At 41.1% G+C, this 11,510-nt stretch overlaps 1 protein-coding gene across 7 annotated transcripts in view; it reads left to right on the top strand.

The window, feature by feature from the left end:
• Positions 1-301: 301 nt before the first annotated feature.
• The window catches only part of WIPF3 (WAS/WASL interacting protein family member 3), a 37,399-nt gene continuing 26,190 nt past the window's right edge, over positions 302-11,510 (top strand). Inside the window, exons 1-2 of one of the 7 annotated variants that reach the window (XM_056482998.1) lie at positions 427-592; positions 1,871-2,163. The gene's annotated coding sequence lies outside the window, so the exon portion shown is untranslated. Of the gene's footprint in view, positions 392-426; positions 593-1,129; positions 2,164-11,459; positions 11,492-11,510 lie in introns of those variants that run through there. The other 6 variants (XM_056483000.1, XM_056483002.1, XM_056482999.1 and 3 more) reach the window with 6 other exon arrangements.

Below are 11,510 nucleotides of genomic sequence, written 5' to 3'. Positions count from 1 at the left end.
ACCTTAATGTTCCCATCTATGAGCAGCCTTGGAATTAATCCAGAAGAAAACCAGATGATTTTTTTTTTCTCCAGATGTTTCTAGTACAAAAGCCAAGGGCACCCAGCCATCTCCAAAGCCCTCAGGGCACTGCAGGGCAGAGGTGGTTGGGCTGGGGATGTGTTTGGGCAGGGGGCCGGGGTAGTGCCACCTTTTTCCGTGCCATGGGGCAGCGTTGTGGCATCCACGTGGGCTTTTAAAAATAGCTTTGGCTCTGCCGAGGCAGCAGCATGTGGGAGGGAGGGTGCGCCGGGCTGCAGCTGGACTTCACCCTCGCACCAAAGCGGCCCGCTCCCAGGGGTGGGGATGGAAAGCGGGGCCCGGGGTGGGCGGGCTGTGTATCTGCGTGCCTGTGAGTTAAATTACCACTTTTAAAAATACGGCTTTATTTTTATTCCCTGGTGAAGACCGGGGCGGGCTTTTTCCCCTCAGGATCCTGAGATCGCTGCGCTCCTTTCCCCGCCCCCCGCCAGGGCAGACGGGCGGCCGCCGTACCTGGCGCCCTGGGCCCGGGAGGAGCCGCCCCGGCCCCGACGGCACCGGCGCCGAGCAGGTGGGCGCGGCGGCGGGGCTGGGGGTCCCCGGTGCCACCGGCTCCCCTCACAGCTCCCCTCACAGCCGGGAGCGCCGGTCCGGGGCGCGGCGGCGGGGCTGGGGGTCCCCGGTGCCCCGGGCTCCCCTCACGGCCTCAGCTAGGCGGGAGCGCCGGGCCGGGGCGCGGCCGCCGCCTCCCCTCGGTCCGCGCCGGGGCTGCCCCGGTGCCGCGGGGCAGGAACGACTCGGCGGGCAAAGTTGGTGCCGCGGTTCGGCCCCGGGCCCGGGCTGAGCGGGACACGGCACCCCCGGGATGTGGGGGCTGAGCGGGACACGGCACCCCCGGGATGTGGGCGCTGCCGGCGGCGGGGGAGGAAGCGTGGCCGAGATCAGGCACGGGCGGTGTGTGCGCGGTGCTGCTCCTCTGTTTTGCCTCTGTTTTGTCAAGCAGAGGAGCACGGGTTGTTTTCCGGCCGCCGTGGATAGCAAGAAGTTCTCGTCCTTGAAGTAGATGCGCTGGAATAGGGCAGCCGAGAAAAGGGGACTGAGTGATTGTGAAAAGTACCGTGTACTAAATACTTATGTGCATATTGGAGGGGGAGTGCTGAAGAAATGTTGGAAAGAAACTCTTAAAGGTTTAATAACAATTAACATGGATAAAATTGAGACTAAAATCTAGTGACTTTCGCATCAGCCTGTTGGCGCTAATACAGAGCGACCGGGAATGTGTTGGTAAAGGGTAGCATGCGGATTTTTTATTTCTCTTTGGATGTGCTCGGAGTTTGCCAAGGCATAGAGATGATGGGTTATGTGACAGCCTGCATCTCTGGGGTTGTGGAGGGGGGCTGGGCTTGTGTCGCTGAAGAAATTCAGGAGTTTGAGAATAGGGAGGACACGAGTCCAGCGTGCCTTTGTTTTGTTTGGTCCTGAAAGTGGAATATTACTAAGAGAGATTTCTGAAAGATACAAAAGTAAGTCTGACTTAGGAGAGGAAAAACTGATATAAGATAAAGTTTGATGCTTTCCACACAGAACGGTCTGTGTGCAGTCTGGATTTACGGGCTAAAGTCTGCAAGTGCTCCTGCTGACTCAGACAGTGACATATTGCTGGAATTGCGATAGCAGTGATACCTGTTACAGTGCACGCTGCATGAACCAAGTCGTTGAACTGCTTCCTGATACAATCAGTGCTTTCCGTCTCTCCATCTGTATATGCAGTACAAGTTCCTGTCTGTTTCACAACGTGTGCTTGTATAATCAGTGTTAACATCCTCAGTTCGCGTTCTTTCTACTGAAGGACGAGCCATGGGGCAGATGATCAAGGAAACGAATGCAACTTTACTGCGTGGTGGCTGGGTGGCACTTGTGTGCTGGGGATGGTTCCCGTTCACTGCGTGAACCTGCGACCCAAAACCGTGTCCCCGCTGGAATGCGCGGGCGGTGCAGACGCTGCTGCCACCACCCGCGGCTCGTACGGGACATTGCCCTGCGTGCAGAGGAAGGGTTGAGTCTGCTTTGCTCTCAGGTACCGGCTTCCATGTGCAAGACAACATATGAGGAGCTCAGTGTGGGACCCTTAAAGCAGATTGTGTAAGTGTGGGTTTTTTTAATTGGTAGACTGCTTTGGCTGTTTTGCTGTAGATGATGACAAAATCTGGGTTAGACTCATAACCAGAAAAAATGCTGTGGGAGTTGATGTTTTTCCTGTAGAAGATGCAGGTTAGGGATTGGGACTTGCAATTTAAGTAGAAAACTTTTTTTGTCTTTTTTAATAAAGGATATATATTCTCTAAAGACAAGGGTGTATAAATAGTTTGACCAGCTTTGCATACAGACTTTGGTTGCTTAGGGGCAGATGCAATGTTTAATTCATTAGCTGCAGTGCTCAAGTTATTGCTGGTTTGGATCTATGCCTGAAAATAATTGAGATGCACTTGAAATTCAGATTCTTTGATTGCACTGCACTGGAAAGGGCAAGATATGACTGTATTTATCAAATCATGTAGTATAATACAAAGCAACTTCCTCTTTTTTTTTTCCCTCTTATTCCTTCCACACCTACAAGAGGAAATATAAATAAAGATCCTGTAACATCTCAATTTCTGTTACTGCAGTAGGGGAATGTACAGTCAATGTTTGGAGTCTGTATATAACAACTACTAAATCTGAACTTGCAAACAGTATTTAGATAGTTTGTTTTTTTAAACAGTAAATCAAAACATATCAGTGTCACTTCTCAGCAATCCCACCATAAAACTCAGCACTGTTTGTTGAATGTCCTAACAGGATAGAGCCAGATGCCAATAGATGATCTTTATACTTAATAATTTTATTGCTTGATGAGGTCAGTATTTTGGGAAACTCATCATTCTCTGAAAAGAAGACCTTGAACAGAAAATAATATCTGAGTCATAACAAACAGAAAAATATTTGCACATTTTAAGACAAATGTTGAGAACTTCATAGCAGAATAACACAATTTACCGCTCTACATCTAAAAGAAATATAAACTTGTGTTAAGTATTAAGAAGTTTAATATTAATAGTTTAAAATATTTTAGCTCCAAAGGGAAGCAAAGCAGTGAAAAGTCTGATATCAAATCTCTTTGTTTGTAAGTCATAACTCACCCATAAGAATTGCATTATTTTTTCAGAGGCATTTGCTTTTTTGGATGCTTTTCTGCTCTGTTCTGTGGGTCTGGGACAAGTTCTGTTCAGTCATGCAAAGTAGGTGAGACTGGACAGGCTCAGCTCAGCTTTCTTGCCCTGTAAGTTACTGATCCTGTGTGTGTGGGAGCATCTGCTGCATTATTACTTGGGTATTTTATGCAGTTTATTTAAGTTCTAATAAATGAGATCTCAGATGAAAAGTTGAAGCTCTGGGGAAATAATAGTAGGCTTTGCTGCACCAGAATAAAGATTTCTATCTTCTTCAGAGTTTATATTAAATTAGTATCTAAATAAGCATAATAATCAAGCGAGATACCCAGTAAAGTCTTTTATCTAGAAGTCTTTAGTACTCACATTACACTAAGTTACCAGTGGCTGCTATGCAGTTTTGAGATGCAGATTTCTGGACTGCCTTCAACACAGTTCTTATAGATCTTCCTCAATTAGTCTGTGTTCTTACACAAAGTAGTTACTGTCTTTGAAAGACTGGAGCTTTCTGAAAATGGGCTTATAGTAGCAAAACCTTAATGGTACTTCACAGTTGCTTTTTTATCTGTGGTCATTCTGCATCAGGGTTGTCTAGTGGCTTTGTAGCCAGGATTAACAGAGATATAAAGAGTGCAATATTTGCAAACAGAATAAAACATCCTTGGGACATCCAGATTGGAAAGAAAGAAACTGTATTTTCAGACATTATTGTATTTTTTTTAATACCCCCACCTTAATATGACTTCTGAGTATCATGAAGTGGACTCATTCAGTATTACATACATGACATCTGTAAAGCTGTCTTTTGATTGCTTTGAAAGAATGTGAACAGCTAAAGGGTTTTCACAAGATGTGAAAAGCATGTTTTCATGTCATGGTAATTGAAACAACAGCTGAAACTAATTTCACTAGCAGAAATATATCTGTCTCAAATAAGATCATGCATGGAGAGCCTAATTCTTCATAGCATTGACCCTGTGTCATCTTTCACCGTTATTACAATAGATACATAACTCTCTGTGGTGTGAATGGTGTCACTCTGCAGCCAGCCTAGGCAGAGCAGAGCAACATAGCAGCTATGTTACAGCTGCAGTGCAAGTGCTAAAGTGAAAAGTGGAGGCAAACTGGGCCAAAAGTCCCTACATGATTAAGTTCACTGAGCATAAGAACAGAAAATTCAGCATGAAAGTGCTTGCTCAGTCTTGACCCTGCTCTTACAAGTGTGTCAGAAAACTAAACAAACTGTGTCTGCTCTGCAGCTTCTGTGTAATGGATATTCAATATCCTCCATCTACACTGGTGGCAGCTGCCATGCCTGCCTTGATAAATGGAAGTGTTGGCTAGAAATTACAGTGCTTCTGCTTCATTCATAAGAGAGGGGTAAAATGAGCAAAGTGAATGAATAGGTTTAGAGATAGTGACTCCTTTGTGTTGGTCCCTTTCACGAGCCATACACAGGTCTCTAAATGACTACTGTACCATTTTACTTTTTCTAGTTACTATATCATACTTTCCTCTTTAAAAAAAAAAAAAAAAAAAAAAAAAAAGCAAAAAGAAAAAAAAACCAACAATAACAAAAAAAAAAACACCATAAAAAAGAAAAAAAGAGGAGAACAGAATATGGTACTGCATCACAGAAAGAAGTCTTGGGGTCTTTTGTTCTTCTTTCGTACCCTGTTGTTTTAAAGCTATTATGTTATTGCTTTCCTAACTGGCATAGTTCTGTGTGAGAGAAAAATATGTATGCAGCAACACTACTGATGTGTATAAAATAGTCCTGACAGGTTTTTGGCTTTTGTCCAAATCAGTTACACATTTTTTATATGCTAAAGAAGGAAAAATAAATAATGTTATATCTGTTCAAAATCTATAGATCTGCTGTTAGGTGAGTTGACACATAAAGAAAATCATGAGGCACATAAAAGGCAAGCCAAGCTTACATACCAGGAAAACAGACTGGGGTTTTAGCAACTCACTTTCAGAAGGAATGTTTGCTTCTCTTGGGGATATGTAAATCACTGCAAAAATATGTCAAATTCTGCCTGGGATTTGGACAGAATGTTGCTTTTATTGGTCAGTTGTGTGAGTGTGAACAGCTTAACACGTTAGGGATGTTACTTCTGTCGATGCAGATTGTGTTTCCTGGAGTATTTTCAGAGTTAAACTCTAAAGAACTGATTGTAGTTCTACTGAAAACAAAGGAAAATTTGGCATAAAAATAAAAAAAAGAGTTGGATTAATCCCTAGATTAATAAATTGGCAGAGGGAGTGGAGACTATCTCTGTAATATACTGTGTGAGTGATAGATGTGGGGCCTAGCAGGGCATTTAATGCAGAATGAAAGCCTTTTTTTAGCCTTGAAATGACTAAGTAGCAAGGAAATTATGCAAAAGCGGATTGTAAAAAATATCCTTGGATCAAGTGATCATGAGTTTACATTGATTTAACGGTAGGATAAATGATGCAGTCCCATGTGGGGGTACTTGGGCTTGCTCTGAACAAGCTGTACCAAGAGCTGCAAACGCCTGGAGTAGTTGCAAAATGAGTATGCTGTGGTTACTTTGCTCCTTTCCTCTGCCCAGACTGTTTGACCTGCCCATATTTCTCTAATACTTCAATGTTTTATCCAATCCATCAGGTGGGGCTTTGTACATTTGCACTAATACTTACCAGTTCTAGTCAGGATATACATCCTGATATCACCTAGAATCACATTTTCTATGTTTTCTCAGAGCTGGATTAGCTTAGCTCTGCATTTCTTCTGTTTTTCTCAGTACTGGTAGCCTGTGCTGAACCTTTAGTATCATCATGCAGAGTAACTTACTTTTGCTCCATGTCCATGTTCCCAGGACAGACAGCTCTGCCTTTTAAATGAAGTGCCTCTTTTTCCTTGCCTTGCATCAACAGCAGGCAAAAGGTGCAGTGAATGGGGAAAAGGCAAAGAAAGTGGAGAGTGGGAATGGAGAGGCTGGTAAACCACTAGGAAAGGGGAGAAATATTCACAAAGGGAAATAAAGAAAGAGGATGGGCCAGATCCAGCCTGGTTAATGTGAAAGCTGAAGTCCAAAGCCAGCATAAAACTTTCCAGAATTCATGGAAACAAGTGGTCGTTAACCTGCTTGGTCTGATGGCAGCAGACACTAATTGCTCTGAAAGTATACTTGGGAGCTGCTCAAAGAAAACCACTTTTCTCCTTTGTCCCTATGATAGACACAAATACAAAAAAAAATATTCTATTGCCATTTAATTCCTAGAATCGTTTTCCTTCTCCATCAGGCAGCTAAGTTAGTTGAGTATTTTTGAATCCCTGATGTTCATTGCTTATGCCATGTGTACAGGTAGGTATCAATCACAATTCCCTCTCTAAATATAATGCCTTTCCCAAGGAATTACAAATGAAGACTTTTAATAAGTCAAAGGGCTGAAACTAAAATTTAATAAACTCATATTGGTTTTTTTCTCAGCACTTTTTTTTTTATTAGCAATTCAGAACTAGGCCTACAAATCACAACGACTTTTGTCAGGAAGTTTTTTTGTTGCAATTGCAAATGACTGCAATTTGTTGCTCATTGTACAAAATAAAATCATTGTCCTGAGTAAATGGATGTAAGATTGGAGCTAGATACCTTGTGCACTGCCTTTAAAAACAGCTAACAATTTTCTGTACAAGAAAGCATTTCTGCCTTTGTGCACATAGGAAGTTTGATGTCAGCTTTGACACTTAAGAGAGAATAAGAACATATTGCATATTATTTTTTCAGAGCAGTGAGTTAGTTAAAATAGAAAGATGAGATATTATGGTAGCATAGCAAGGCATTCTTATTAACATAGGGGTTTATAGTTATGTACTTGTAAGCATGGAAGCCTTATCCTGGTGTAAGCAACATCTGAGATGAAGCTATCAATTGTGTCCCTGAAATGGGACAGCAGCTTCAACAGGATTGACAGAAAAGGGCATGAAAATGAGAAGGAATGATTAGAAGTTATAGTTTAATTTGTTAGGCCATTAGGGCTAACATTTTTACCACTGGAATGGAAGTTAAGTAATCACAATTTTATTGAAAACCAGGATCAAAGCTTCCCATTCTTTCTTTGAGGTAAGGATTTCTCTGACAACTTATTGCTGCAAGTGACCAAATCATTGTATTTTACATCCCTTGTGAAAGACCATCTCCTTGGCACATGCAGTGACCACAGTCCATGCTGGGGCCTCAAACTGTATTGTAGGAAAGCATGGTGGATATTGAATTGCAAAATTTATATTTCTTGCATTTACAGTATTAGACTGTTTCTTAAGCTGATAGCTATCAGCCTGACATGGCATGCATACAGGTTTCTATAAATTTATCTTTCAAGATGTAAAGCTGTGAAAATAGGACCTCTGAAAAAATATCATGTGGTTGAAAGTGGAAATTTCAGGATTATTTAAGAACTGGATTTTTAAAGTCCTCTAGTCTTCCAATACCCACATTTGCAAATTCTTTTCACTTGACTGGCATTTTAAAGCAAGGTTTGAGCTGTCTGCAGCAAATATAGAAAAGCAAGATGCTGGATACTGCCTTGTTTGCATTTTCCATTTTATGCCAGCTACTTAATTGGAAAGCAAAACTTTCTTCTGTTAAGGGAATTGGTTAAACAATGTTTGGAATTTTTTTTGTGGAAACTTTTCTGTGTACAGATATATTTTTCAAATAACTCTGCATTATAAAAATGATAGTCAGTAAATATATTAATAACTATAAAGGAATATATCATTAATAATTATGTGAAAACAGACAAGTAGCTTCTTAGCAGAGGCTGCAAAACTTGCATATGTTAACCTGAAATTACCTCTACATAGAGAGATCAAGTGCTGCTCACACTGATACTCTTGAGGAGTACAAGAGTAAACAGCTGTCCTCAGAATCTGGCCATGACCTTGAACATCTACTGAGCTGCACTTTCCTTAGCTTAGGCTAATGATTAACTTTGCTATTGGCTCTATATCAAATTCACCATTGTTTGTATATCTGGCAATGAAACAAGCCATGTCTGTCTTTGTGTGGATGATGAGGTATTCATTTCAAGGAAACGCTTTGTATAAATTGTTTCCTTTGAAAAGTTATGTCTTTGTGCAAGTCCTAATTACTTCTAATTTACCTCATTTGTCTTTTGACTCTCTAACTTCAGGTTAACAGTACTATAGGCACAACATATTTCTTCTTGGTGTGTGTTGTTCTTTTCTCTTGCTCCTTATTTAAAAGAGGATGATGAATTCTCTTATTCTGCTCCCCTACCATCAGTCTTCTATGACAGATCCCCATGGAGCAGAGGAAGCTACACCCTGAAATAGCCATATGCAGGGATGTGAAGTCATCTGTGCAGCTTTGCCTCTGAAGGGAGGTTTGTCAAGGCATAGCAATGTAATTTCTGGCCTCAGCACCATAAGGAACCCAGGAGAGATCTGCCCACAGCACACATGGAATTCAAATTCCTGTAGCCTCTGCTGGGTCAGCACTGGACAGTTTGTGACAATTTTATCAGGTTTCTGACAGAATAAGAGTCATGGTGGGGTTTTTTTCAGGCAGAAAGGGGAAGCAGCCCTTAACTGCATTAAGCCTGGTGGAAATAGTCCAAGCTGAGGGGAACTTACAGTCCTTGGCTTAAATTCAGGATACTGTTATGTGCTGTGAGACAATCCTACAGACCCTGTAGAAGACAAATGCTGCTTAGAAGTCTTTAATGGAGAAAGAGCCCTTCATTAAGGTTTGCATATTCCAATGGAATTGAAAAAGTCAGATTCTGCCTTAAGTTGCAGTAATGTAAATGGTGACTGAGAGCAGAAATTTCTCCCAAGTTGTACACAATTCAGGTGTACAGCTGTTAGGAGATAATGAAAGGCTGGAGATTTCTCAGTCAGCTGGGGGAATATACATGTGAAAGTCTTTATATATTAGTAAGATGGGTATGTATATGGTTATTTGCCTTCCTCCTGTAAATGAAGGTTCTAACAGTTGCACACTTTTGCACAATTCTTAAAAGTTTCAAATGCAGCAGAGACTAACAGTTATTTTGTGAATGGGGTTATTGCAGGGTGAAAAAGAGACAGGATATTCAGAGGCTCTACCTTGATTCTTTCTTGTTGGGTTCTCTAAACACAAAAAGTCATTCACACTCTAAAAAGAATAAAATTATGTAGCATCCAATGCTTAAATATCAAATTGTTTTATTCTCTTAAAATTGAATCTATACAAGCTCATTCCAAGTTTTTCCCAAGTCTTTTCCAGTTGCATGATAGTGACAGCAGGAAAGTTGATCTGTGTAACACACATCTACTGTTCTCTGTTTTTAATCTTCTCTGTAGCTACATGTGTTGTACTGTCTTTAAAAGATCTGTGGAGTTCTCATACCAGTGATTTCAGCTGTCCTTCAGTGATGTTTTGCAGGAACAAATGGGCACAAAATTATGCTGATTTTCTACTTTTGAGATCATGAAAGTTGAGCAGATGCTTATTGATGTTGTTTTTTCACAGATAATTGTGAAATTATTTGACTTTTCTGTTGAAATATAAGGACTTAAAAGCTATAACTCAGAACAGTACAGTTAATGAGGAAATCATATTTGATTATATAAAAGTTGATTAAAAGATAAAACCAGCTTGTGGTCTACTTTTCTCCTTCAGTTTTTCATCAAGAAAGTAAGACCAATATTATAGATAATCTCTCCTGCACACCTTTGAAATATCAACCCCAGCCTTTCCTTTGAAGGAAGAAAACCTGTACATTTCCTCAAAGCTGAATTAATTACTTCGGAGTGTGCAGGTGCAGTGATTGCATGTGCAGTAGTAATGAATCTGTTATTTTGCAGTCCTTTCTCCCATTTGTTTATAAGGGTCAGATTTTCAATTCCAGCTGTGTTGTTTCATGACTATACCACCTAAGGACATTGACCATTTAAAATACACTCCTATTTAGAGTTTAGTGCATTAATGCACATGATGCATATTTAAATAATTGTGATTCTTTTCCCTCTGTGTTTTCCCCTTCTAGACATTGCACTAAATTAAAGGTACAACTCTTTCATGCCCTCCCCTTCCTTGATAGGTGAAGATATTTCAGAACAATTTTTGCAGGCACACATGTGGTGGTTCTGCTGAATGTCAGTGTGGCAGGAGACGTGTGTGAGCTGCTGTCCAAAATCCACTGTTTCTTAGCGTGGCTCTCTGCTCCCAGCAGGATTTAGTTTTAGTCTGAGCCCTGCACTGAGGCTGTGGCAGTGATGCTTCAGGAGGAGACCTTTGGGAAGCACTTGGGTCAGAGTTGGTACATGTCTGGTAGCTGAATAAAATTAGAATAAAGCTCAGGCAGAAAAGCTTAGGCAGAGGTTTTGAGTTTCCCACAGGCAAATCCAGCACAAGGTTGAGAGAGCAGTCCGTGAAGATCTGCACCTCCTCTGTCTTGTCTGACACTTCAAATTAAAGTCTGGGTGAAGACTTTATTTGGGCCTTCAGAAATCTGGAGCTTGAGTTCTTACATTGACGACTGCAGTCTTGTTCTTAAACCCAGCTGCTATTCAAGCACAGGCTGTGAGAACATGCAGAGAACAATCTGTGACACCTGAAATTACCAGGTTCAGAATTATCCTTACCAACAGAACAAAAGAAGACCAATCATTTTGAGATCAGAGAAGAGTAATAATGTTCTCTGACTGATGAGAAGTTCACTGACTTTTTGAGTTGTTTTACTTTTCACAAGGATAACAAGTCCTTGCAAATGTACTTTTGAATTACAGTGCTTATATTCCACAAAGCTGATGTTAAGCAGTAGGAGAAACTATTTTGCTTGGAACAAGGTAGAGTCATCTGCAGTGGAATGCAAATGGGATCAAACTAAGAGAAGGAGAAATTAGGCTGGGTGTCAAGCAATCTGAACTAAGAGCTTCCCAAGGGAAATAATAAAAGCCACATTATTTGGGACACCTAAAATTAGACTTCAGAAAGCACTAAAAAAAAACGTTAAACCTTGCTTTGGTAGGGAGGTGGACTAGAAAAGGCAGGGTTTGGGATTTTCTTCTCTTTTTTTTTGCAATAAATTCTACAATTGTTGGGCTTAATTCTGTTCTGTGATATTTAAGTCAAGGTAAGATTTACATTGCTTATTGCCTTAGGAAACTGAGGTTAAACATATAGGCTTCTCCCTTCCACCTATTGCCAGCCTTTTGAATGGTGTCTTTTTATTTCTGTCCCTTAGGGAGAGTTCAGACCCCTCTCTTCCAGTTATAGGTATGTATATTTAGAGGAG

The sequence above is a fragment of the Oenanthe melanoleuca genome, chromosome 2 (assembly GCF_029582105.1).
Source record: "Oenanthe melanoleuca isolate GR-GAL-2019-014 chromosome 2, OMel1.0, whole genome shotgun sequence".
Taxonomy (NCBI): Eukaryota; Metazoa; Chordata; class Aves; order Passeriformes; family Muscicapidae; genus Oenanthe; species Oenanthe melanoleuca.
The sequence above is the reverse complement of the archived record's forward strand: the minus strand, read 5'-3'. Positions and strand labels throughout refer to the sequence as shown.